Raw genomic sequence first — 27,488 nt, 5'->3', positions numbered from 1 at the left:
TGTGTGGAAGCCGTACTTCACCTAGCTTGTTGGGAACACAAAGTTTCTTTTCCGTTGCAAACTCCACTACATACATATATATGGGGAGGTACTAGCTCCAACTCGGTTTTACAGTGAAAACTGCAGGAAATTCAAACCGGCACTAGGAAACAGACTGAGAAACCAGAGTAAAAGTTTCTCCTGCAACCCGTTCCCTTGGTACTAGATGAACGATCGTCTCTCCACTTGCTCAGTTCTGAGAGATATGTGTGTGTGGTAGCCGTCCTTCACCTAAATTGTTGGGAACACAAAGTTTCTTTTCAGTTGCAAACTCCACTCCATACATATATATGGGGAGGTACTAGCTCCAACTCGGTTTTACAGTGAAAACTGCAGGAAATTCAAAGAGGCACTAGGAAACAGACTGAGAAACCAGAGTAAAAGATTCTCCTGCAACCCGTTCCCTTGGTGCTAGATGAACGAACGTCTCTCCACATGCTCAGTTCTGAGAGATAAGTGTGTGTGAAAGCCGTCCTTCACCTAGCTTGTTGGGAACACAAAGTTTCTTTTCAGTTGCAAACTCCACTCCATACATATATATGGGGAGGTACTAGCTCCAACTCGGTTTTACAGTGAAAACTGCAGGAACATCACACCGGCACTAGGAAACAGACTGAGAAACCAGAGTAAAAGTTTCTCCTGCAACCCGTTCCTTTGGTGCTAGATGAACGAACGTCTCTCCACTTGCTCAGTTCTGAGAGATATGTGTGTGTGAAAGCCGTACTTCACCTAGCTTGTTGGGAACACAAAGTTTTTTTCAGTTGCAAACTGCACTCCATACATATATATGTTGAGGTACTAGCTCCAACTCGGTTTTACAGTGAAAACTGCAGGAAATTCAAACCGGCACTAGGAAACAGACTGAGAAACCAAGTAAACGTTTCCCCTGCAACCCGTTCCCTTGGTGCTAGATGAACGAAGGTCTCTCCACATGCTCAGTTCTGAGAGATAAGTGTGTGTGGAAGCCGTCCTTCACCTAGCTTTTTGGGAACACAAAGTTTCTTTTCAGTTGCAAACTCCACTCCATACATATATATGGGGAGGTACTAGCTCCAACTCGGTTTTACAGTGAAAACTGCAGGAACTTCAAACAGGCACTAGGAAACAGACTGAGAAACCAGAGTAAAAGTTTCCCTGCAACCCGTTCCCTTGGTGCTAGATGAACGAACGTCTCTCCACTTGCACAGTTCTGAGAGATATGTGTGTGTGGTAGCCGTACTTCACCTAACTTGTTGGGAACACAAGGTTTCTTTTCAGTTGCAAACTCCACTCCATACATATATATGGGGAGGTACTAGCTCCAACTCGGTTTTACAGTGAAAACTGCAGGAACTTCAAACCGACACTAGGAAACAGTCTGAGAAACCAGAGTAAAAGTTTCTCCTGCAACCCGTTCCCTTGTTGCTACATGAACGAACGTCTCTCCACATGCTCAGTTCTGAGAGATAAGTGTGTGTGAAAGCCGTCCTTCAGATAGCTTGTTGGGAACACAAAGATTCTTTTCAGTTGCAAACTCCACTCCATACATATATATGGGGAGGTACTAGCTCCAACTCTTTTTTATAGTGAAAACTGCAGGAACTTCAAACCGGCACTAGGAAACAGACTGAGAAACCAGAGTAAGTTTCTCCTGCAACCTGTTCCCTTGGTGCTAGATGAACGAAGGTCTCTCCACATACTCAGTTCTGAGATATAAGTGTGTGTGAAAGCCGTCCTTCAACTAGCTTGTTGGGAACACAAACATTTTTTTGTTGCAAACTCCATTCCATACATATATATGGGGAGGTAATAGCTCTAACTCGGTTTTACAGTGAAACCTGCAGGAACTTCAAACCGGCACTAGGAAACAGACAGAGAAACCAGAGTAAAAGTTTCTCCAGCAACCCGTTCCCTTGGTGCTAGATGAACGAACGTCTCTCCGCATGCTCAGTTCTGAGATATAAGTGTGTGTGAAAGCCGTCCTTCACCTAGGTTGTTGGGAACACAAAGTTTCTTTTCAGTTGCAAACTCCACTCCATACATATATATGGGGAGGTACTAGCTCCAACTCGGTTTTACAGTGATAACTGCAGGAATTTCAAACCGGCACTAGGAAACAGACTGAGAAACCAGAGTAAAAGATTCTCCTGCACCCGTTCCCTTGGTGCTAGATGAACGAACGTCTCTCCACTTGCACAGTTCTGAGAGATATGTGTGTGTGGAAGACGTCCTTCACCAAGCTTGTTGGGAACACAAAGTTTTTTCAGTTGCAAACTCCATTCCATACATATATATGGGGAGGTACTAGCTCCAACTCGGTTTTACAGTGAAAAATGCAGGAACTTCAAACCGGCACTAGGAAACAGACTGAGAAACCAGAGTAAAAGTTTCTCCTGCAACCCTTTCCCTTGGTGCTAGATGAACGAACGTCTCTCCACTTGTTCAGTTCTGAGAGATATGTGTGTGTGGAAGCCGTCTTTCACCAAACTTGTTGGGAACACAAAGTTTCTTTTCAGTTGCAAACTCCACTCCATACATATATATGGGGAGGTACTAGCTCCAACTCGGTTTTACAGTGATTACTGCAGGAATTTCAAACCGGCACTAGGAAACAGACTGAGAAACCAGAGTAAAAGATTCTCCTGCAACCCGTTCCCTTGGTGCTAGATGAACGAACGTCTCTCCACTTGCTCAGTTCTGAGAGATATGTGTGTGTGGAAGACGTCCTTCACCAAACTTGTTGGGAACACAAAGTTTCTTTTCAGTTGCAAACTCCACTCCATACATATATATGGGGAGGTAGTAGCTCCAACTCTGTTTTACAGTGAAAACTGCAGGAACTTCAAACCGGCACTAGGAAACAGACTGAGAAACCAAGTAAAAGTTTCCCCTTCAACCCGTTCCTTTGGTGCTAGATGAACGAACGTCTCTCCACTTGCTCAGTTCTGAGAGAGATGTGTGTGTGGAAGCCGTCCTTCACCTAGCTTGTTGAGAACACAAAGTTTCTTTTCAGTTGCAAACTCCACTCCATACATATATATGGGGAGGTACTAGCTCCAACTCGGTTTTACAGTGAAAACTGCAGGAACTTCAAACCGGCACTAGGAAACAGACTGAGAAACCAGAGTAAAAGTTTCTCCTGCAACCCGTTCCCTTGGTGCTAAATGAACGAACGTCTCTCCACATGCTCAGTTCTGAGAGATAAGTGTGTGTGAAAGCCGTACTTCACCTAGCTTGTTGGCAACACAAAGTTTCTTTTCAGTTGCAAACTCCACTCCATAAATATATATGGGGAGGTACAAGCTCCATCTCGATTTTACAGTGAAACCTGCAGGAACTTCAAACCGGCACTAGGAAACAGACTGAGAAACCAGAGTAAAAATTTCTCCTGCATACCGTTCCCTTGGTGCTAGATGAACGAACGTCTCTCCACTTGCTCAGTTCTGAGAGATATGTTTGTGTGAAAGCCGACCTTCACCTAGCTTGTTGGGAACACAAAGTTTCTTTTCAGTTGCAAACTCCACTCCATACATATATATGGGGAGGTACTAGCTCCAACTCGGTTTTACAGTGAAAACTGCAGGAACTTCACACCGGCACTAGGAAACAGACTGAGAAACCAGAGTAAAAGTTTCTCCTGCAACCCGTTCCTTTGGTGCTAGATGAACGAACGTCTCTCCACTTGCTCAGTTCTGAGAGATATGTGTGTGTGAAAGCCGTACTTCACCTAGCTTGTTGGGAACACAAAGTTTTTTTCAGTTGCAAACTGCACTCCATACATATATATGTTGAGGTACTAGCTCCAACTCGGTTTTACAGTGAAAACTGCAGGAAATTCAAACCGGCACTAGGAAACAGACTGAGAAACCAAGTAAACGTTTCCCCTGCAACCCGTTCCCTTGGTGCTAGATGAACGAAGGTCTCTCCACATGCTCAGTTCTGAGAGATAAGTGTGTGTGGAAGCCGTCCTTCACCTAGCTTTTTGGGAACACAAAGTTTCTTTTCAGTTGCAAACTCCACTCCATACATATATATGGGGAGGTACTAGCTCCAACTCGGTTTTACAGTGAAAACTGCAGGAACTTCAAACAGGCACTAGGAAACAGACTGAGAAACCAGAGTAAAAGTTTCTCCTGCAACCCGTTCCCTTGGTGCTAGATGAACGAACGTCTCTCCACTTGCACAGTTCTGAGAGATATGTGTGTGTGGTAGCCGTACTTCACCTAACTTGTTGGGAACACAAGGTTTCTTTTCAGTTGCAAACTCCACTCCATACATATATATGGGGAGGTACTAGCTCCAACTCGGTTTTACAGTGAAAACTGCAGGAACTTCAAACCGACACTAGGAAACAGTCTGAGAAACCAGAGTAAAAGTTTCTCCTGCAACCCGTTCCCTTGTTGCTACATGAACGAACGTCTCTCCACATGCTCAGTTCTGAGAGATAAGTGTGTGTGAAAGCCGTCCTTCAGATAGCTTGTTGGGAACACAAAGATTCTTTTCAGTTGCAAACTCCACTCCATACATATATATGGGGAGGTACTAGCTCCAACTCTTTTTTATAGTGAAAACTGCAGGAACTTCAAACCGACACTAGGAAACAGACTGAGAAACCAGAGTAAGTTTCTCCTGCAACCTGTTCCCTTGGTGCTAGATGAACGAACGTCTCTCCACATACTCAGTTCTGAGATATAAGTGTGTGTGAAAGCCGTCCTTCAACTAGCTTGTTGGGAACACAAACATTTTTTTGTTGCAAACTCCATTCCATACATATATATGGGGAGGTAATAGCTCTAACTCGGTTTTACAGTGAAACCTGCAGGAACTTCAAACCGGCACTAGGAAACAGACAGAGAAACCAGAGTAAAAGTTTCTCCTGCAACCCGTTCCCTTGGTGCTAGATGAACGAACGTCTCTCCGCATGCTCAGTTCTGAGATATAAGTGTGTGTGAAAGCCGTCCTTCACCTAGGTTGTTGGGAACACAAAGTTTCTTTTCAGTTGCAAACTCCACTCCATACATATATATGGGGAGGTACTAGCTCCAACTCGGTTTTACAGTGATAACTGCAGGAATTTCAAACCGGCACTAGGAAACAGACTGAGAAACCAGAGTAAAAGATTCTCCTGCACCCGTTCCCTTGGCGCTAGATGAACGAACGTCTCTCCACTTGCACAGTTCTGAGAGATATGTGTGTGTGGAAGACGTCCTTCACCAAGCTTGTGGGGAAAACAAAGTTTTTTCAGTTGCAAACTCCATTCCATACATATATATGGGGAGGTACTAGCTCCAACTCGGTTTTACAGTGAAAAATGCAGGAACTTCAAACCGGCACTAGGAAACAGACTGAGAAACCAGAGTAAAAGTTTCTCCTGCAACCCTTTCCCTTGGTGCTAGATGAACGAACGTCTCTCCACTTGTTCAGTTCTGAGAGATATGTGTGTGTGGAAGCCGTCTTTCACCAAACTTGTTGGGAACACAAAGTTTCTTTTCAGTTGCAAACTCCACTCCATACATATATATGGGGAGGTAATAGCTCCAACTCTGTTTTACAGTGAAAACTGCAGGAACTTCAAACCGGCACTAGGAAACAGACTGAGAAACCAAGTAAAAGTTTCCCCTTCAACCCGTTCCTTTGGTGCTAGATGAACGAACGTCTCTCCACTTGCTCAGTTCTGAGAGATATGTGTGTGTGAAAGCCGTACTTCACCTAGCTTGTTGGGAACACAAAGTTTTTTTCAGTTGCAAACTGCACTCCATACATATATATGTTGAGGTACTAGCTCCAACTCGGTTTTACAGTGAAAACTGCAGGAAATTCAAACCGGCACTAGGAAACAGACTGAGAAACCAAGTAAACGTTTCCCCTGCAACCCGTTTCCTTGGTGCTAGATGAACGAACGTCTCTCCACATGCTCAGTTCTGAGAGATAAGTGTGTGTGAAGCCGTCCTTCACCTAGCTTGTTGGGAACACAAAGTTTCTTTTCAGTTGCAAACTCCACTCCATACATATATATGGGGAGGTACTAGCTCCAACTCGGTGTTACAGTGAAAACTGCAGGAATTTCAAACCGGCACTAGGAAACAGACTGAGAAACCAGAGTAAAAGTTTCTCCTGTAACCCGTTCCCTTGGTGCTAGATGAACGAACGTCTCTCCACTTGCTCAGTTTTGAGAGATATGTGTGTGTGGTAGCCGTACTTCACCTAACTTGTTCGGAACACAAGGTTTCTTTTCAGTTGCAAACTCCACTCCATACATATATATGGGGAAGTACTAGCTCCAACTCGGTTTTACAGTGAAAACTGCAGGAAATTCAAACCGACACTAGGAAACATTCTGAGAAACCAGAGTAAAGTTTCTCCTGCAACCCGTTCCCTTGGTGCTACATGAACGAACGTCTCTCCACATGCTCAGTTCTGAGAGATAAGTGTGTGTGAAAGCCGTCCTTCAGATAGCTTGTTGGGAACACAAAGATTCTTTTCAGTTGCAAACTCCACTCCATACATATATATGGGGAGGTACTAGCTCCAACTCGTTTTAACAGTGAAAACTGCAGGAACTTCAAACCGGCACTAGGAAACATACTGAGAAACCAGAGTAAAAGTTTCTCCTGCAACCTGTTCCCTTGGTGCTAGATGAACGAACGTCTCTCCACATACTCAGTTCTGAGATATAAGTGTGTGTGAAAGCCGTCCTTCAACTAGCTTGTTGGGAACACAAACATTTTTTTGTTGCAAACTCCATTCCATACATATATATGGGGAGGTAATAGCTCTAACTCGGTTTTACAGTGAAACCTGCAGGAACTTCAAACCGGCACTAGGAAACAGACTGAGAAACCAGAGTAAAAGTTTCTCCTGCAACCCGTTCCCTTGGTGCTAGATGAACGAACGTCTCTCCGCATGCTCAGTTCTGAGATATAAGTGTGTGTGAAAGCCGTCCTTCACCTAGGTTGTTGGGAACACAAAGTTTCTTTTCAGTTGCAAACTCCACTCCATACATATATATGGGGAGGTACTAGCTCCAACTCGGTTTTACAGTGATAACTGCAGGAATTTCAAACCGGCACTAGGAAACAGACTGAGAAACCAGAGTAAAAGATTCTCCTGCAACCCGTTCCCTTGGTGCTAGATGAACGAACGTCTCTCCACTTGCACAGTTCTGAGAGATATGTGTGTGTGGAAGACGTCCTTCACCAAGCTTGTTGGGAACACAAAGTTTTTTCAGTTGCAAACTCCATTCCATACATATATATGGGGAGGTACTAGCTCCAACTCGGTTTTACAGTGAAAAATGCAGGAACTTCTAACCGGCACTAGGAAACAGACTGAGAAACCAGAGTAAAAGTTTCTCCTGCAACCCTTTCCCTTGGTGCTAGATGAACGAACGTCTCTCCACTTGCTCAGTTCTGAGAGATATGTGTGTGTGGAAGCCGTCTTTCACCAAACTTGTTGGGAACACAAAGTTTCTTTTCAGTTGCAAACTCCACTCCATACATATATATGGGGAGGTAATAGCTCCAACTCTGTTTTACAGTGAAAACTGCAGGAACTTCTAACCGGCACTAGGAAACAGACTGAAAAACCAGAGTAAAAGTTTCTCCTGCAAACCGTTCCCTTGGTGCAAGGTGAACGAACGTCTCTCCACTTGCTCAGTTCTGAGAGAAAAGTGTGTGTGAAAGCCGTACTTCACCTAGCTTGTTGGGAACACAAAGTTTCTTTTCAGTTGCAAACTCCACTCCATACATATATATGGGGAGGTACTAGCTCCAACTCGGTGTTACAGTGAAAACTGCAGGAACTTCAAACCGGCACTAGGAAACAGACTGAGAAACCAAGTAATAGTTTCCCCTGCAGCCCGTTCCCTTGGTGCTAGATGAACGAAAGTCTCTCAACTTGCTCAGTTCTGAGAGAGATGTGTGTGTGGAAGCCATACTTCACCTAGCTTGTTGGGAACACAAAGTTTCTTTTCCGTTGCAAACTCCACTCCATACATATATATGGGGAGGTACAAGCTCCAACTCGGTTTTACAGTGAAAACTGCAGGAACTTCAAACCGGCACTAGGAAAGAGAATGAGAAACCAGAGAAAAAGTTTCTCCTGCAACCCGTTCCATTGGTGCTAGATGAACGAATGTCTCCCCACTTGCTCAGTTCTGAGAGATATGTGTGTGTGGAAGCCGTCCTTCACCTAGCTTGATGGGAACACAAAGTTTCTTTTCAGTTGCAAACTCCACTCCATACAAATATATGGGGAGGTACTAGCTCCAACTCGGTTTTACAGTGAAAATTGCAGGAACTTCAAACCAGCACTAGGAAAAAGACTGAGAAACCAGAGGGAAAGTTTCCAATGCAACCCGTTCACTTGGTGCTAGATGAACGAACGTCTCTCAACATGCTCAGTTCTGAGAGATATGTGTGTGTGAAAGCCATCCTTCACGTAGCTTGTTGGGAACACAAAGTTTCTTTTCAGTTGCAAACTCCACTCCATACATATATATGGGGAGGTACTAGCTCCAACTCAGTTTTACAGTGAAAATTGCAGGAACTTCAAACCAGCACTAGGAAACAGACTGAGAAACCAGAGTTAAAGTTTCTCCTTAAACCCGTTCCCTTGGTGCTAGATGAAAGAACGTCTCTCCACTTGCTCAGTTCTGAGAGATATGTGTGTGTGAAAGCCATCGTTCAACTAGCTTGTTGGGAACACAAAGTTTCTTTTCAGTTGCAAGCTCCACTCCATACATATATATGGGGAGGAACTATCTCCAACTCGGTTTTACAGTGAAAACTGCAGGAACTTCAAAACGGCACTAGGAAACAGACTGAGAAACCAGAGTAAAAGTTTCTCCTGCAACCCGTTCCCTTGGTGCTAGATGAACGAACGTCTCTCCACATGCTCAGTTCTGAGAGGTAAGTGTGTGTGAAAGCCATCGTTCACCTAGCTTGTTGGGAACACAAAGTTTCTTTTCAGTTGCAAGCTCCACTCCATACATATATATGGGAAGGAACTATCTCCAACTCGGTTTTACAGTGAAAACTGCAGGAACTTCAAACCGGCACTAGGAAACAGACTGAGAAACCAGAGTAAAAGTTTCTCCTGCAACCCGTTCCCTTGGTGCTACATGAACGAACGTCTCTCCACATGCTCAGTTCTGAGAGGTAAGTGTGTGTGAAAGCCATCGTTCACCTAGCTTGTTGGGAACACAAAGTTTCTTTTCAGTTGCAAGCTCCACTCCATACATATATATGGGAAGGAACTATCTCCAACTCGGTTTTACAGTGAAAACTGCAGGAACTTCAAACCGGCACTAGGAAACAGACTGAGAAACCAGAGTAAAAGTTTCTCCTGCAACCCGTTCCCTTGGTGCTAGATGAACGAACGTCTCTCCACATGCTCAGTTCTGAGAGATAAGTGTGTGTGAAAGACGTCCTTCAACTAGCTTGTTGGGAACACAAAGTTTTTTTCAGTTGCAAACTCCATTCCATACATATATATGGGGAGGTACTAGCTCCAACTCGGTTTTACAGTGAAAATTGCAGGAACTTCAAACCGGCACTAGGAAACAGACTGAGAAACCAGAGTAAAAGATTCCAATGCAATCCGTTCACTTGGTGCTGGATGAACGAACGTCTCTCCACATGCTCAATTCTGAGAGATAAGTGTGTGTGGAAGCCGTCCTTCACCTAGCTTGTTGGGAACACAAAGTTTCTTTTCAGTTGCAAACTCCATTCCATACATATATATGGGGAGGTAGAGCTCCAACTCGGTTTTACAGTGAAAACTGCAGGAACTTCAAACAGGCACTAGGAAACAGACTGAGAAAACAGAGTAAAATTTTTCCTTGCAACCCGTTCCCTTGGTGCTAGATGAACGAACGTCTCTCCACATGCTCCGTTCTGAGAGATAAGTGTGTGTGAAAGCCGTCCTTCACCTAGCTTGTTGGGAACACAAAGTTATTTTCAGTTGCAAACTCACTCCATACGTATATATGGGGAGGTACAAGCTCCAACTCGGTTTTACAGTGAAAACTGCAGGAACTTCAAACCGGCACTAGGAAAGAGACTGAGAAACCAGAGAAAAAGTTTCTCCTGCAACCCGTTCCATTGGTGCTAGATGAACGAACGTCTCCCCACTTGCTCAGTTCTGAGAGATATGTGTGTGTGGAAGCCGTCCTTCACCTAGCTTGATGGGAACACAAAGTTTCTTTTCAGTTGCAAACTCCACTCCATACAAATATATGGGGAGGTACTAGCTCCAACTCGGTTTTACAGTGAAAATTGCAGGAACTTCAAACCAGCACTAGGAAACAGACTGAGAAACCAGAGTGAAAGTTTCCAATGCAACCCGTTCACTTGGTGCTAGATGAACGAACGTCTCTCAACATGCTCAGTTCTGAGAGATATGTGTGTGTGAAAGCCATCCTTCACGTAGCTTGTTGGGAACACAAAGTTTCTTTTCAGTTGCAAACTCCACTCCATACATATATATGGGGAGGTACTAGCTCCAACTCGGTTTTACAGTGAAAACTGCAGGAACTTCAAACCGGCACTAGGAAAAAGACTGAGAAACCAGAGTTAAAGTTTCTCCATAAACCCGTTCCCTTGGTGCTAGATGAACGAACGTCTCTCCACTTGCTCAGTTCTGAGAGATATGTGTGTGTGAAAGCCATCGTTCAACTAGCTTGTTGGGAACACAAAGTTTCTTTTCAGTTGCAAGCTCCACTCCATACATATATATGGGGAGGAACTATCTCCAACTCGGTTTTACAGTGAAAACTGCAGGAACTTCAAACCGGCACTAGGAAACAGACTGAGAAACCAGAGTAAAAGTTTCTCCTGCAACCCGTTCCCTTGGTGCTAGATGAACGAACGTCTCTCCACATGCTCAGTTCTGAGAGGTAAGTGTGTGTGAAAGCCATCGTTCACCTAGCTTGTTGGGAACACAAAGTTTCTTTTCAGTTGCAAGCTCCACTCCATACATATATATGGGAAGGAACTATCTCCAACTCGGTTTTACAGTGAAAACTGCAGGAACTTCAAACCGGCACTAGGAAACAGACTGAGAAACCAGAGTAAAAGTTTCTCCTGCAACACGTTCCCTTGGTGCTAGATGAACGAACGTCTCTCCACATGCTCAGTTCTGAGAGATATGTGTGTGTGAAAGCCGTCCTTCACATACCTTGTTGGGAACACAAAGTTTTTTTCAGTTGCAAACTCCAATCCATACATATATATGGGGAGGTACAAGCTCCAACTCGGTTTTACAGTGAAAACTGCAGGAACTTCTAACCGGCACTAGGAAACAGACTGAGAAACCAGAGTAAAAGTTTCTCCTGCAACCCTTTCCATTGGTGCTAGATGAACGAACGTCTCTCCCCTTGCTCAGTTCTGAGAGATATGTGTGTGTGGAAGCCGTCCTTCACCAAGCTTGTTGGGAACACAAAGTTTCTTTTCAGTTGCAAACTCCACTCCATACATATATATGGGTAGGTACTAGCTCCAACTCGGGTTTACAGTGAAAACTGCAGGAACTTCAAACCGGCACTAGGAAACAGACTGAGAAACCAGAGTAAAAGTTTCCCATGCAACCCGTTCCCTTGGTGCTAGATGAACGAACGTCTCTCCACATGCTCAGTTCTGAGAGGTAAGTGGGTGTGAAAGCCATCGTTCACCTAGCTTGTTGGGAACACAAAGTTTCTTTTCAGTTGCAAACTCCACTCCATACATATATATGGGGAGGCACTATCTCCAACTCGGTTTTACAGTGAAAACTGCAGGAATTTCAAACCGGCACTAGGAAACAGACTGAGAAACCAGAGTAAAAGATTCCCCTGCAACCCGTTCCCTTGGTGCTAGATGAACGAACGTCTCTCCACATGCTCAGTTCTGAGAGATAAGTGTGTGTGAAAGCCGTCCTTCACCTAGCTTGTTGGGAACACAAAGTTTTTTTCAGTTGCAAACTCCATTCCATACATATATATGGGGAGGTACTAGCTCCAACTCGGTTTTACAGTGAAAATTGCAGGAACTTCAAACCGGCACTAGGAAACAGACTGAGAAACCAGAGTAAAAGATTCCAATGCAATCCGTTCACTTGGTGTTAGATGAACGAACGTCTCTCAACATGCTCAATTCTGAGAGATAAGTGTGTGTGAAAGCCGTCCTTCACCTAGCTTGTTGGGAACACAAAGTTTCTTTTCAGTTGATAACTTCACTCCATACATATATATGGGGAGGTACTAGCTCCAACTCGGTTTTACAGTGAAAACTGCAGGAACTTCAAACCGGCACTAGGAAAAAGACTGAGAAACCAGAGTAAGAGTTTCTCCTGCAACCCGTTCCCTTGGTGCTAGATGAACGAACGTCTCTCCACATGCTCAGTTCTGAGAGATAAGTGTGTGTTAAAGCAGTCCTTCACCTAGCTTGTTGGGAACACAAAGTTTTTTTCAGTTGCAAACTCCATTCCATACATATATATGGGGAGGTACTAGCTCCAACACTGTTTTACAGTGAAAACTGCAGGAACTTCAAATCGGCACTAGGAAACAGACTGAGAAACCAGAGTAAAAGTTTCTCCTTTAACCCGTTCCCTTGGTGTTAGATGAACGAACGTCTCTCCACTTGCTCAGTTCTGATATATATGTGTGTGTGGAAGCCGTCCTTCACCTAGATTGTTGGGAACACAAAGTTTCTTTTCAGTTGCAAACTCCATTCCATACATATATATGGGGAGGTAGAGCTCCAACTCGGTTTTACAGTGAAAACTGCAGGAACTTCAAACAGGCACTAGGAAACAGACTGAGAAAACAGAGTAAAATTTTCCCTTGCAACCCGTTCCCTTGGTGCTAGATGAACGAACGTCTCTCCACATGCTCCGTTCTGAGAGATAAGTGTGTGTGAAAGCCGTCCTTCACCTAGCTTGTTGGGAACACAAAGTTATTTTCAGTTGCAAACTCACTCCATACGTATATATGGGGAGGTACAAGCTCCAACTCGGTTTTACAGTGAAAACTGCAGGAACTTCAAACCGGCACTACGAAAGAGACTGAGAAACCAGAGAAAAAGTTTCTCCTGCAACCCGTTCCATTGGTGCTAGATGAACGAACGTCTCCCCACTTGCTCAGTTCTGAGAGATATGTGTGTGTGGAAGCCGTCCTTCACCTAGCTTGATGGGAACACAAAGTTTCTTTTCAGTTGCAAACTTCACTCCATACAAATATATGGGGAGGTACTAGCTCCAACTCGGTTTTACAGTGAAAATTGCAGGAACTTCAAACCAGCACTAGGAAAAAGACTGCGAAACCAGAGGGAAACTTTCCAATGCAACCCGTTCACTTGGTGCTAGATGAACGAACGTCTCTCAACATGCTCAGTTCTGAGAGATATGTGTGTGTGAAAGCCATCCTTCACGTAGCTTGTTGGGAACACAAAGTTTCTTTTCAGTTGCAAACTCCACTCCATACATATATATGGGGAGGTACTAGCTCCAACTCGGTTTTACAGTGAAAACTGCAGGAACTTCAAACCGGCACTAGGAAACAGACTGAGAAACCAGAGATAAGTTTCTCCTTAAACCCGTTCCCTTGGTGCTAGATGAACGAACGTCTCTCCACTTGCTCAGTTCTGAGAGATATGTGTGTGTGAAAGCCATCGTTCACCTAGCTTGTTGGGAACACAAAGTTTCTTTTCAGTTGCAAGCTCCACTCCATACATATATATGGGGAGGAACTATCTCCAACACGGTTTTACAGTGAAAACTGCAGGAACTTCAAACCGGCACTAGGAAACAGACTGAGAAACCAGAGTAAAAGTTTCTCCTGCAACCCGTTCCCTTGGTGCTAGATGAACGAACGTCTCTCCACATGCTCAGTTCTGAGAGGTAAGTGTGTGTGAAAGCCATCGTTCACCTAGCTTGTTGGGAACACAAAGTTTCTTTTCAGTTGCAAGCTCCACTCCATACATATATATGGGAAGGTACTATCTCCAACTCGGTTTTACAGTGAAAACTGCAGGAACTTCAAACCGGAACTAGGAAACAGACTGAGAAACCAGAGTAAAAGTTCCTCCTGCAACCCGTTCCCTTGGTGCTAGATGAACGAACGTCTCTCCACATGCTCAGTTCTGAGAGATAAGTGTGTGTGAAAGCCGTCCTTCACCTAGCTTGTTGGGAACACAAAGTTTTTTTCAGTTGCAAACTCCATTCCATACATATATATGGGGAGGTACTAGCTCCAACTCGGTTTTACAGTGAAAATTGCAGGAACTTCAAACCGGCACTAGGAAACAGACTGAGAAACCAGAGTAAAAGATTCCAATGCAATCCGTTCACTTGGTGCTAGATGAACGAACGTCTCTCAACATGCTCAATTCTGAGAGATAAGTGTGTGTGAAAGCCGTCCTTCACCTAGCTTGTTGGGAACACAAAGTTTCTTTTCAGTTGAAAACACCACTCCATACATATATATGGGGAGGTACTAGCTCCAACTCGGTTTTACAGTGAAAACTGCAGGAACTTCAAACCGGCACTAGGAAACAGACTGAGAAACCAGAGTAATAGTTTCTCCTGCAACCCGTTCCCTTGGTGCTAGATGAACGAACGTCTCTCCACATGCTCAGTTCTGAGAGATAAGTGTGTGTTAAAGCAGTCCTTCACCTAGCTTGTTGGGAACACAAAGTTTTTTTCAGTTGCAAACTCCATTCCATACATATATATGGGGAGGTACTAGCTCCAACTCTGTTTTACAGTGAAAACTGCAGGAACTTCAAACCGGCACTAGGAAACAGACTGAGAAACCAGAGTATAAGTTTCTCCTTTAACCCGTTCCCTTGGTGTTAGATGAACGAACGTCTCTCCACTTGCTCAGTTCTGATATATATGTGTGTGTGGAAGCCGTCCTTCACCAAGCTTGTTGGGAACACAAAGTTTCTTTACAGTTGCAAACTCCACTCCATACATATATATGGGGAGGTACTATCTCCAACTCGTTATTACAGTGAAAACTGCAGGAACTTCAAACCGGCACTAGGAAACAGACTGAGAAACCAGAGTAAAAGTTTCCCCTGCAACCCGTTCCCTTGGTGCTAGATGAACGAACGTCTCTCCACATGCTCAGTTCTGAGAGGTAAGTGTGTGTGAAAGCCATCGTTCACTAGCTTGTTGGGAACACAAAGTTTCTTTTCAGTTGCAAACTCCACTCCATACATATATATGGGGAGGCACTATCTCCAACTCGGTTTTACAGTGAAAACTGCAGGAATTTCAAACCGGCACTAGGAAACAGACTGAGAAACCAGAGTAAAAGTTTCTCCTGCAATCCATTCCCTTGGTGCTAGATGAACGAACGTCTCTCCACATGCTCAGTTCTGAGAGATATGTGTGTGTGAAAGCCGTCCTTCACCTAGCTTGTTGGGAACACAAAGTTTTTTTCAGTTGCAAACTCCATTCCATACATATATATGGGGAGGTACTAGCTCCAACTCGGTTTTACAGTGAAAATTGCAGGAACTTCAAACCGGCACTAGGAAACAGACTGAGAAACCAGAGTAAAAGATTCCAATGCAATCCGTTCACTTGGTGCTAGATGAACGAACGTCTCTCAACATGCTCAATTCTGAGAGATAAGTGTGTGTGAAAGCCGTCCTTCACCTAGCTTGTTGGGAACACAAAGTTTCTTTTCAGTTGATAACACCACTCCATACATATATATGCGGAGGTACTAGCTCCAAATCGGTTTTACAGTGAAAACTGCAGGAACTTCAAACCGGCACTAGGAAACAGACTGGGAAACCAGAGTAAGAGTTTCTCCTGCAACCCGTTCCCTTGGTGCTAGATGAACGAACGTCTCTCCACATGCTCAGTTCTGAGAGATAAGTGTGTGTGAAAGCCATCCTTCACCTAGCTTGTTGGGAACACAAAGTTTTTTTCAGTTGCAAACTCCATTCCATACATATATATGGGGAGGTACTAGCTCCAACTCTGTTTTACAGTGAAAACTGCAGGAAATTCAAACCGGCACTAGGAAACAGACTGAGAAACCAGAGTAAAAGTTTCTCCTTTAACCAGTTCCCTTGGTGTTAGATGAACGAACGTCTCTCCACTTGCTCAGTTCTGATATATATGTGTGTGTGGAAGCCGTCCTTCACCAAGCTTGTTGGGAACACAAAGTTTCTTTACAGTTGCAAACTCCACTCCATACATATATATGGGGAGGTACTAGCTCCAACTCGTTATTACAGTGAAAACTGCAGGAAATTTAAACCGGCACTGGGAAACAGACTGAGAAACCAGAGTAAAAGTTTCCCCTGCAACCGGTTCCCTTGGTGCTAGATGAACGAACGTCTCTCCACATGCTCCGTTCTGAGAGATAAGTGTGTGTGAAAGCCGTCCTTCACCTAGCTTGTTGGGAACACAAAGTTATTTTCAGTTGCAAACTCACTCCATACGTATATACAGGGAGGTACAAGCTCCAACTCGGTTTTACAGTGAAAACTGCAGGAACTTCAAACCGGCACTAGGAAAGAGACTGAGAAACCAGAGAAAAAGTTTCTCCTGCAACCCGTTCCATTGGTGCTAGATGAACGAACGTCTCTCCACTTGCTCAGTTCTGAGAGATATGTGTGTGTGGAAGCCTTTCTTCACCTAGCTTGTTGGGAACACAAAGTTTTTTTCAGTTGCAAACTCCATTCCATACATATATATGGGGAGGTACTAGCTCCAACACTGTTTTACAGTGAAAACTGCAGGAACTTCAAACCGGCACTAGGAAACAGACTGAGAAACCAGAGTAAAAGTTTCCCCCGCAATCCGTTCCCTTGGTGCTAGATGAACGAACGTCTCTCCACATGCTCAGTTTTGAGAGGTATGTGTGTGTGAAAGCCATCGTTCACTTAGCTTGTTGGGAACACAAAGTTTCTTTTCAGTTGCAAACTCCACTCCATACATATATATGGGGAGGTACTAGCTCCAACTCGGTTTTACAGTGAAAACTGCAGGAACTTCAAACCGGCACTAGGAAACAGACTGAGAAACCAGAGTTAAAGTTTCTCCTTAAACCCGTTCCCTTGGTGGTAGATGAACGAACGTCTCTCCACTTGCTCAGTTCTGAGAGATATGTGTGTGTGGAAGCCGTACTTCAACAAGCTTTTTGGGAACACAAAGTTTCTTTTCAGTTACAAACTCCACTCCTTACATATATATGGGGAGGTACTAGCTCCGACTCGGTTTTACAGTGAAAACTGCAGAAAATTCAAACCGGCACTGGGAAACAGACTGAGAAACCAGAGTAAAAGTTTCCCCTGCAACCCGTTCCCTTGGTGCTAGATGAACGAACGTCTCTCCACATGCTCAGTTCTGAGAGGTAAGAGTGTGTGAAAGCCATCGTTCACCTAGCTTGTTGGGAACACAAAGTTTCTTTTCAGTTGCAAGCTCCACTCCATATATATATATGGGGAGGCACTATCTCCAACTCGGTTTTACAGTGAAAACTGCAGGAAATTCAAACCGGCACTAGGAAACAGACTGAGAAACCACAGTAAAAGTTTCTCCTGCAACCCGTTCCCTTAGTGCTAGATGAACGAACATCTCTACACTTACTCATTTCTGAGAGATAAGTGTGTGTGAAAGCCGTTCTTCAATTAGCTTGTTGGGAACACAAAGTTTTTTTCAGTTGCAAACTCCATTCCATACATATATATGGGGAGGTACTAGCTCCAACCCGGTTTTACAGTGAAAACGGCAGGAACTTCAAACCGGCACTAGGAAACAGAATGAGAAACCAGAGTAAACGTTTCCAATGCAACCCGTTCACTTGGTGCTAGATGAACGAACGTCTCTCAACATGCTCAGATCTGAGAGATAAGTGTGTGTGAAAGCCATCCTTCACCTAGCTTGTTGGGAACACAAAGTTTCTTTTCAGTTGCAAACTCCACTCCACACATATATATGGGGAGGTACTAGCTCCAACTCGGTTTTACAGTGAAAACTGCAGGAACTTCAAACCGGCACTAGGAAACAGACTGAGAAACCAGAGCAAAAGTTTCTCCTGCAACCCGTTCCCTTTGTGCTAGATGAACGAACGTCTCTCCACATGCTCAGTTCTGAGAGATAAGTGTGTGTGAAAGCAGTCCTTCACCTAGCTTGTTGGGAACACAAAGTTTTTTTCAGTTGCAAACTCCATTTCATACATATATATGGGGAGGTACTAGCTCCAACTCGGTTTTACAGTGAAAATTAGAGGAACTTCAAACCGGCACTAGGAAACAGACTGAGAAACCAGAGTAAAAGTTTCACCTTTAACCCGTTCCCTTGGTGCTAGATGAACGAACGTCTCTCCATTTGCTCAGTTCTGAGAGATATGTGTGTGTGGAAGCCTTCCTTCACCAAGCTTGTTGGGAACACAAAGTTTCTTTTCAGTTGCAAACTCCACTCCATACATATATATGGGGAGGTACTAGCTCCAACTCGGTTTTACAGGGAAAACTGCAGGAAATTCAAACCGGCACTAGGAAACAGTCTGAGAAACCAGAGTAAAAGTTTCCTCTGCAACCCGTTCACTTGGTGCTAGATGAACGAACTTCTCTCCACATGCTCAGTTCTGAGAGATAAGTGTGTGTGAAAGCCGTCCTTCACCAAGCTTGTTGGGAACACAAAGTTTCTTTCAGTTGCAAACTCCACTCCATACATATATATGGGGAGGTACTAGCTCCAACTCGGTTTTACAGTGAAAACTGCAGGAACTTCAAACCGGCACTAGGAAACAGACTGAGAAACCAGAGTTAAAGTTTCTCATGCAATCCGTTCCCTTGGTGCTAGATGAACAAACGTCTCTCCGCATGCTAAGTTCTGAGAGATATGTGAGTGTGAAAGCCGTCCTTCACCTAGCTTGTTGGGAACATATAGTTTCTTTTCAGTTGCAAACTCCACTCCATACATATATATGGAGAGGTACTAGCTCCAACTCGGTTTTACAGTGAAAACTGCAGGAACTTCAAACCGGCACTAGGAAACACACTGAGAATCCAGAGTAAAAGTTTCTCCTGCAACCCGTTCCCTTGGTGCTAGATGAACGAACGTCTCTCCACATGCTCAGTTCTGAGAGATAAGTGTGTGTGAAAGCCGTCCTTCACCTAGCTTGTTGGGAACACAAAGTTTTTTTCAGTTGCAAACACCACTCCATACATATATATGGGGAGGTACTAGCTCCAACTCGGTTTTACAGTGAAAACTGCAGGAACTTCAAACCGGCACTAGGAAACAGACTGAGATACCAGAGTAAAAGCTTCCCCTGCAATCCGTTCCCTTGGTGCTAGATGAACGAACGTCTCTCCACTTGCTCAGTTCTGATATATATGTGTGTGTGGAAGCCGTCTTTCACCAAGCTTGTTGGGAACACAAAGTTTCTTTACAGTTGCAAACTCCACTCCATACATATATATGGGGAGGTACTAGCTCCAACTCGTTATTACAGTGAAAACTGCAGGAACTTCAAACCGGCACTAGGAAACAGACTGAGAAACCAGAGTAAAAGTTTCCCCTGCAACCCGTTCCCTTGGTGCTAGATGAACGAACGTCTCTCCACATGCTCAGTTCTGAGAGGTAAGTGTGTGTGAAAGCCATCGTTCACCTAGCTTGTTGGGAACACAAAGTTTCTTTTCAGTTGCAAACTCCACTCCATACATATATATGGGGAGGCACTATCTCCAACTCGGTTTTACAGTGAAAACTGCAGGAATTTCAAACCGGCACTAGGAAACAGACTGAGAAACCAGAGTAAAAGTTTCTCCTGCAACCCGTTCCCTTGGTGCTAGATGAACGAACGTCTCTCCACATGCTCAGTTCTGAGAGATAAGTGTGTGTGAAAGCCGTCCTTCACCTAGCTTGTTGGGAACACAAAGTTTTTTTCAGTTGCAAACTCCATTCCATACATATATATGGGGAGGTACTAGCTCCAACTCGGTTTTACAGTGAAAATTGCAGGAAATTCAAACCGGCACTAGGAAACAGACTGAGAAACCAGAGTAAAAGATTCCAATGCAATCCGTTCACTTGGTGCTAGATGAACGAACGTCTCTCAACATGCTCAATTCTGAGAGATAAGTGTGTGTGAAAGCCGTCCTTCACCTAGCTTGTTGGGAACACAAAGTTTCTTTTCAGTTGATAACACCACTCCATACATATATATGGGGAGGTACTAGCTCCAACTCGGTTTTACAGTGAAAACTGCAGGAACTTCAAACCTGCACTAGGAAACAGACTGAGAAACCAGAGTAAAAGTTTCTCCTTTAACCCGTTCCCTTGGTGTTAGATGAACGAACGTCTCTACACTTGCTCAGTTCTGATATATATGTGTGTGTGGAAGCCGTCCTTCACCAAGCTTGTTGGGAACACAAAGTTTCTTTACAGTTGCAAACTCCACTCCATACATATATATGGGGAGGTACTAGCTCCAACTCGTTATTACAGTGAAAACTGCAGGAAATTCAAACCGGCACTGGGAAACAGACTGAGAAACCAGAGTAAAAGTTTCCCCTGCAACCGGTTCCCTTGGTGCTAGATGAACGAACGTCTCTCCACATGCTCCGTTCTGAGAGATAAGTGTGTGTGAAAGCCGTCCTTCACCTAGCTTGTTGGGAACACAAAGTTATTTTCAGTTGCAAACTCACTCCTTACGTATATATGGGGAGGTACAAGCTCCAACTCGGTTTTACAGTGAAAACTGCAGGAACTTCAAACCGGCACTAGGAAAGAGACTGAGAAACCAGAGAAAAAGTTTCTCCTGCAACCCGTTCCATTGGTGCTAGATGAACGAACGTCTCTCCACTTGCTCAGTTCTGAGAGATATGTGTGTGTGGAAGCCGTTCTTCACCTAGCTTGTTGGGAACACAAAGTTTTTTTCAGTTGCAAACTACATTCCATACATATATATGGGGAGGTACTAGCTCCAACTCTGTTTTACAGTGAAAACTGCAGGAACTTCAAACCGGCACTAGGAAACAGACTGAGAAACCAGAGTAAAAGTTTCCCCCGCAATCCGTTCCCTTGGTGCTAGATGAACGAACGTCTCTCCACATGCTCAGTTTTGAGAGGTATGTGTGTGTGAAAGCCATCGTTCACCTAGCTTGTTGGGAACACAAAGTTTCTTTTCAGTTGCAAACTCCACTCCATACATATATATGGGGAGGTACTAGCTCCAACACTGTTTTACAGTGAAAACTGCAGGAACTTCAAACCGGCACTAGGAAACAGACTGAGAAACCAGAGTTAAAGTTTCTCCTTAAACCCGTTCCCTTGGTGCTAGATGAACGAAAGTCTCTCCACTTGCTCAGTTCTGAGAGATATGTGTGTGTGGAAGCCGTACTTCAACAAGCTTTTTGGAAACACAAAGTTTCTTTTCAATTACAAACTCCACTCCTTACATATATATGGGGAGGTACTAGCTCCAACTCGGTTTTACAGGGAAAACTGCAGGAAATTCAAACCGGCACTAGGAAACAGTCTGAGAAACCAGAGTAAAAGTTTCCTCTGCAACCCGTTCACTTGGTGCTAGATGAACGAACTTCTCTCCACATGCTCAGTTCTGAGAGATAAGTGTGTGTGAAAGCCGTCCTTCACCAAGCTTGTTGGGAACACAAAGTTTCTTTCAGTTGCAAACTCCACTCCATACATATATATGGGGAGGTACTAGCTCCAACTCGGTTTTACAGTGAAAACTGCAGGAACTTCAAACCGGCACTAGGAAACAGACTAAGAAACCAGAGTTAAAGTTTCTCATGCAATCCGTTCCCTTGGTGCTAGATGAACAAACGTCTCTCCGCATGCTAAGTTCTGAGAGATATGTGAGTGTGAAAGCCGTCCTTCACCTAGCTTGTTGGGAACACATAGTTTCTTTTCAGTTGCAAACTCCACTCCATACATATATATGGAGAGGTACTAGCTCCAACTCGGTTTTACAGTGAAAACTGCAGGAACTTCAAACCGGCACTAGGAAACACACTGAGAATCCAGAGTAAAAGTTTCTCCTGCAACCCGTTCCCTTGGTGCTAGATGAACGAACGTCTCTCCACATGCTCAGTTCTGAGAGATAAGTGTGTGTGAAAGCCGTCCTTCACCTAGCTTGTTGGGAACACAAAGTTTTTTTCAGTTGCAAACACCACTCCATACATATATATGGGGAGGTACTAGCTCCAACTCGGTTTTACAGTGAAAACTGCAGGAACTTCAAACCGGCACTAGGAAACAGACTGAGAAACCAGAGTAAAAGCTTCCCCTGCAATCCGTTCCCTTGGTGCTAGATGAACGAACGTCTCTCCACTTGCTCAGTTCTGATATATATGTGTGTGTGGAAGCCGTCCTTCACCAAGCTTGTTGGGAACACAAAGTTTCTTTACAGTTGCAAACTCCACTCCATACATATATATGGGGAGGTACTAGCTCCAACTCGTTATTACAGTGAAAACTGCAGGAACTTCAAACCGGCACTAGGAAACAGACTGAGAAACCAGAGTAAAAGTTTCCCCTGCAACCCGTTCCCTTGGTGCTAGATGAACGAACGTCTCTCCACATGCTCAGTTCTGAGAGGTAAGTGTGTGTGAAAGCCATCGTTCACCTAGCTTGTTGGGAACACAAAGTTTCTTTTCAGTTGCAAACTCCACTCCATACATATATATGCGGAGGCACTATCTCCAACTCGGTTTTACAGTGAAAACTGCAGGAACTTCAAACCTGCACTAGGAAACAGACTGAGAAACCAGAGTAAAAGTTTCTCCTTTAACCCGTTCCCTTGGTGTTAGATGAACGAACGTCTCTACACTTGCTCAGTTCTGAGAGATATGTGTGTGTGGAAGCCGTCCTTCACCAAGCTTGTTGGGAACACAAAGTTTCTTTACAGTTGCAAACTCCACTCCATACATATATATGGGGAGGTACTAGCTCCAACTCGTTATTACAGTGAAAACTGCAGGAAATTCAAACCGGCACTGGGAAACAGACTGAGAAACCAGAGTAAAAGTTTCCCCTGCAACCGGTTCCCTTGGTGCTAGATGAACGAACGTCTCTCCACATGCTCCGTTCTGAGAGATAAGTGTGTGTGAAAGCCGTCCTTCACCTAGCTTGTTGGGAACACAAAGTTATTTTCAGTTGCAAACTCACTCCTTACGTATATATGGGGAGGTACAAGCTCCAACTCGGTTTTACAGTGAAAACTGCAGGAACTTCAAACCGGCACTAGGAAAGAGACTGAGAAACCAGAGAAAAAGTTTCTCCTGCAACCCTTTCCATTGGTGCTAGATGAACGAACGTCTCTCCACTTGATCAGTTCTGAGAGATTTGTGTGTGTGGAAGCCGTTCTTCACCTAGCTTGTTGGGAACACAAAGTTTTTTCAGTTGCAAACTACATTCCATACATATATATGGGGAGGTACTAGCTCCAACTCTGTTTTACAGTGAAAACTGCAGGAACTTCAAACCGGCACTAGGAAACAGACTGAGAAACCAGAGTAAAAGTTTCCCCCGCAATCCGTTCCCTTGGGGCTAGATGAACGAACGTCTCTCCACATGCTCAGTTCTGAGAGGTAAGTGTGTGTGAAAGCAATCGTTCACCTAGCTTGTTGGGAACACAAAGTTTCTTTTCAGTTGCAAGCTCCACTCCATATATATATATGGGGAGGCACTATTTCCAACTCGGTTTTACAGTGAAAACTGCAGGAGCTTCAAACCGGCACTAGGAAACAGACTTGAAACCAGAGTAAAAGTTTCCAATGCAAACCGTTCATTTGGTGCTAGATGAACGAACGTCTCTCAACATGCTCAGTTCTGAGAGATAAGTGTGTGTGAAAGCCGTCCTTCACCTAGCTTGTTGGGAACACAAAGTTTCTTTTCAGTTGCAAACTCCACTCCATACATATATATGGGGAGGTACTAGCTCCAACTCGGTTTTACAGTGAAAACTGCAGGAAATTCTAACCGGCACTAGGAAACAGACTGAGAAACCACAGTAAAAGTTTCTCCTGCAACACGTTCCCTTAGTGCTAGATGAACGAACATTTCTACACTTACTCATTTCTGAGAGATAAGTGTGTGTGAAAGCCGTTCTTCAATTAGCTTGTTGGGAACACAAAGTTTTTTTCAGTTGCAAACTCCATTCCATACATATATATGGGGAGGTACTAGCTCCAACTCGGTTTTACAGTGAAAACGGCAGGAACTTCAAACCGGCACTAGGAAACAGACTGAGAAACCAGAGTAAACGTTTCCAATGCAACCCTTTCACTTGGTGCTAGATGAACGAACGTCTCTCAACATGCTCAGTTCTGAGAGATAAGTGTGTATGAAAGCCATCCTTCACCTAGCTTGTTGGGAACACAAAGGTTCTTTTCAGTTGCAAACTCCACTCCACACATATATATGGGGAGGTACTAGCTCCAACTCGGTTTTACAGTGAAAACTGCAGGAACTTCAAACCGGCACTAGGAAACAGACTGAGAAACCAGAGCAAAAGTTTCTCCTGCAACCCGTTCCCTTTGTGCTAGATGAACGAACGTCTCTCCACATGCTCAGTTCTGAGAGATAAGTGTGTGTGAAAGCAGTCCTTCACCTAGCTTGTTGGGAACACAAATTTTTTTTCAGTTGCAAACTCCATTTCATACATATATATGGGGAGGTACTAGCTCCAACTCGGTTTTACAGTGAAAATTAGAGGAACTTCAAACCGGCACTAGGAAACAGAATGAGAAACCAGAGTAAAAGTTTCTCCTTTAACCCGTTCCCTTGGTGCTAGATGAACGAACGTCTCTCCATTTGCTCAGTTCTGAGAGATATGTGTGTGTGGAAGCCTTCCTTCAACAAGCTTGTTGGGAACACAAAGTTTCTTTTCAGTTGCAAACTCCACTCCATACATATATATGGGGAGGTACTAGCTCCAACTCGGTTTTACAGTGAAAACTGCAGGAAATTCAAACCGGCACTAGGAAACAGACTGAGAAACCAGAGTAAAAGTTTCCTCTGCAACCCGTTCACTTGGTGCTAGATGAACGAACTTCTCTCCACATGCTCAGTTCTGACAGATAAGTGTGTGTGAAAGCCGTCCTTCACCAAGCTTGTTGGGAACACAAAGTTTCTTTCAGTTGCAAACTCCACTCCATACATATATAAGGGGAGGTACAAGCTCCAACTCGGTTTTACAGTGAAAACTGCAGGAACTTCAAACCGGCACTAGGAAACAGACTGAGAAACCAGAGTTAAAGTTTCTCATGCAATCCGTTCCCTTGGTGCTAGATGAACAAACGTCTCTCCGCATGCTAAGTTCTGAGAGATATGTGAGTGTGAAAGCCGTCCTTCACCTAGCTTGTTGGGAACACATAGTTTCTTTTCAGTTGCAAACTCCACTCCATACATATATATGGAGAGGTACTAGCTCCAACTCGGTTTTACAGTGAAAACTGCAGGAACTTCAAACCGGCACTAGGAAACACACTGAGAATCCAGAGTAAAAGTTTCTCCTGCAACCCGTTCCCTTGGTGCTAGATGAACGAACGTCTCTCCACATGCTCAGTTCTGAGAGATAAGTGTGTGTGAAAGCCGTCCTTCACCTAGCTTGTTGGGAACACAAAGTTTTTTTCAGTTGCAAACACCACTCCATACATATATATGGGGAGGTACTAGCTCCAACTCGGTTTTAAAGTGAAAACTGCAGGAACTTCAAACCGGCACTAGGAAACAGACTGAGAAAACAGAGTAAAAGTTTCCAATGCAACCCGTTCACTTGGTGCTAGATGAACGAACGTCTCTCCACATGCTCAGTTCTGAGAGATAAGTGTGTGTGAAAGCCGTACTTCACCTAGCTTGTTGGGAAAACAAAGTTTCTTTTCAGTTGCAAACTCCACTCCATACATATATATGGGGAGGTACTAGCTCCAACTCTGTTTTACAGTGAAAACTGCAGGAACTTCAAACCGGCAGTAGGAAACAGACTGAGAAACCACAGTAATAGTTTCTCCTGCAACCCGTTCCCTTGGGGCTAAATGAACGAACATCTCTACACTTACTCATTTCTGAGAGATAAGTGTGTGTGAAAGCCGTTCTTCACTTAGCTTGTTGGGAACACTAAGTTTTTTTCAGTTGCAAACTCCATTCCATACATATATATGGTGAGGTACTAGCTCCAACTCGGTTTTACAGTGAAAATTGCAGGAACTTCAAACCGGCACTAGGAAACAGACTGAGAAACCAGAGTAAACGTTTCCAATGCAACCCGTTCACTTGGTGCTAGATGAACGAACGTCTCTCCACATGCTCAGTTCTGAGAGATAAGTGTGTGTGAAAGCCATCCTTCACCTAGCTTGTTGGGAACACAAAGTTTCTTTTCAGTTGCAAACTCCATTTCATACATATATATGGGGAGGTACTAGCTCCAACTCGGTTTTACAGTGAAAATTAGAGGAACTTCAAACCGGCACTAGGAAACAGAATGAGAAACCAGAGTAAAAGTTTCTCCTTTAACCCGTTCCCTTGGTGCTAGATGAACGAACGTCTCTCCATTTGCTCAGTTCTGAGAGATATGTGTGTGTGGAAGCCTTCCTTCAACAAGCTTGTTGGGAACACAAAGTTTCTTTTCAGTTGCAAACTCCACTCCATACATATATATGGGGAGGTACTAGCTCCAACTCGGTTTTACAGTGAAAACTGCAGGAAATTCAAACCGGCACTAGGAAACAGACTGAGAAACCAGAGTAAAAGTTTCCTCTGCAACCCGTTCACTTGGTGCTAGATGAACGAACTTCTCTCCACATGCTCAGTTCTGACAGATAAGTGTGTGTGAAAGCCGTCCTTCACCAAGCTTGTTGGGAACACAAAGTTTCTTTCAGTTGCAAACTCCACTCCATACATATATAAGGGGAGGTACTAGCTCCAACTCGGTTTTACAGTGAAAACTGCAGGAACTTCAAACCGGCACTAGGAAACAGACTGAGAAACCAGAGTTAAAGTTTCTCATGCAATCCGTTCCCTTGGTGCTAGATGAACAAACGTCTCTCCGCATGCTAAGTTCTGAGAGATATGTGAGTGTGAAAGCCGTCCTTCACCTAGCTTGTTGGGAACACATAGTTTCTTTTCAGTTGCAAACTCCACTCCATACATATATATGGAGAGGTACTAGCTCCAACTCGGTTTTACAGTGAAAACTGCAGGAACTTCAAACCGGCACTAGGAAACACACTGAGAATCCAGAGTAAAAGTTTCTCCTGCAACCCGTTCCCTTGGTGCTAGATGAACGAACGTCTCTCCACATGCTCAGTTCTGAGAGATAAGTGTGTGTGAAAGCCGTCCTTCACCTAGCTTGTTGGGAACACAAAGTTTTTTTCAGTTGCAAACACCACTCCATACATATATATGGGGAGGTACTAGCTCCAACTCGGTTTTAAAGTGAAAACTGCAGGAACTTCAAACCGGCACTAGGAAACAGACTGAGAAAACAGAGT

This window comes from Camelus bactrianus, chromosome 23 (assembly GCF_048773025.1).
Source record: "Camelus bactrianus isolate YW-2024 breed Bactrian camel chromosome 23, ASM4877302v1, whole genome shotgun sequence".
Lineage (NCBI taxonomy): Eukaryota > Metazoa > Chordata > Mammalia > Artiodactyla > Camelidae > Camelus > Camelus bactrianus.
Note: the sequence above shows the minus strand (reverse complement) of the source record.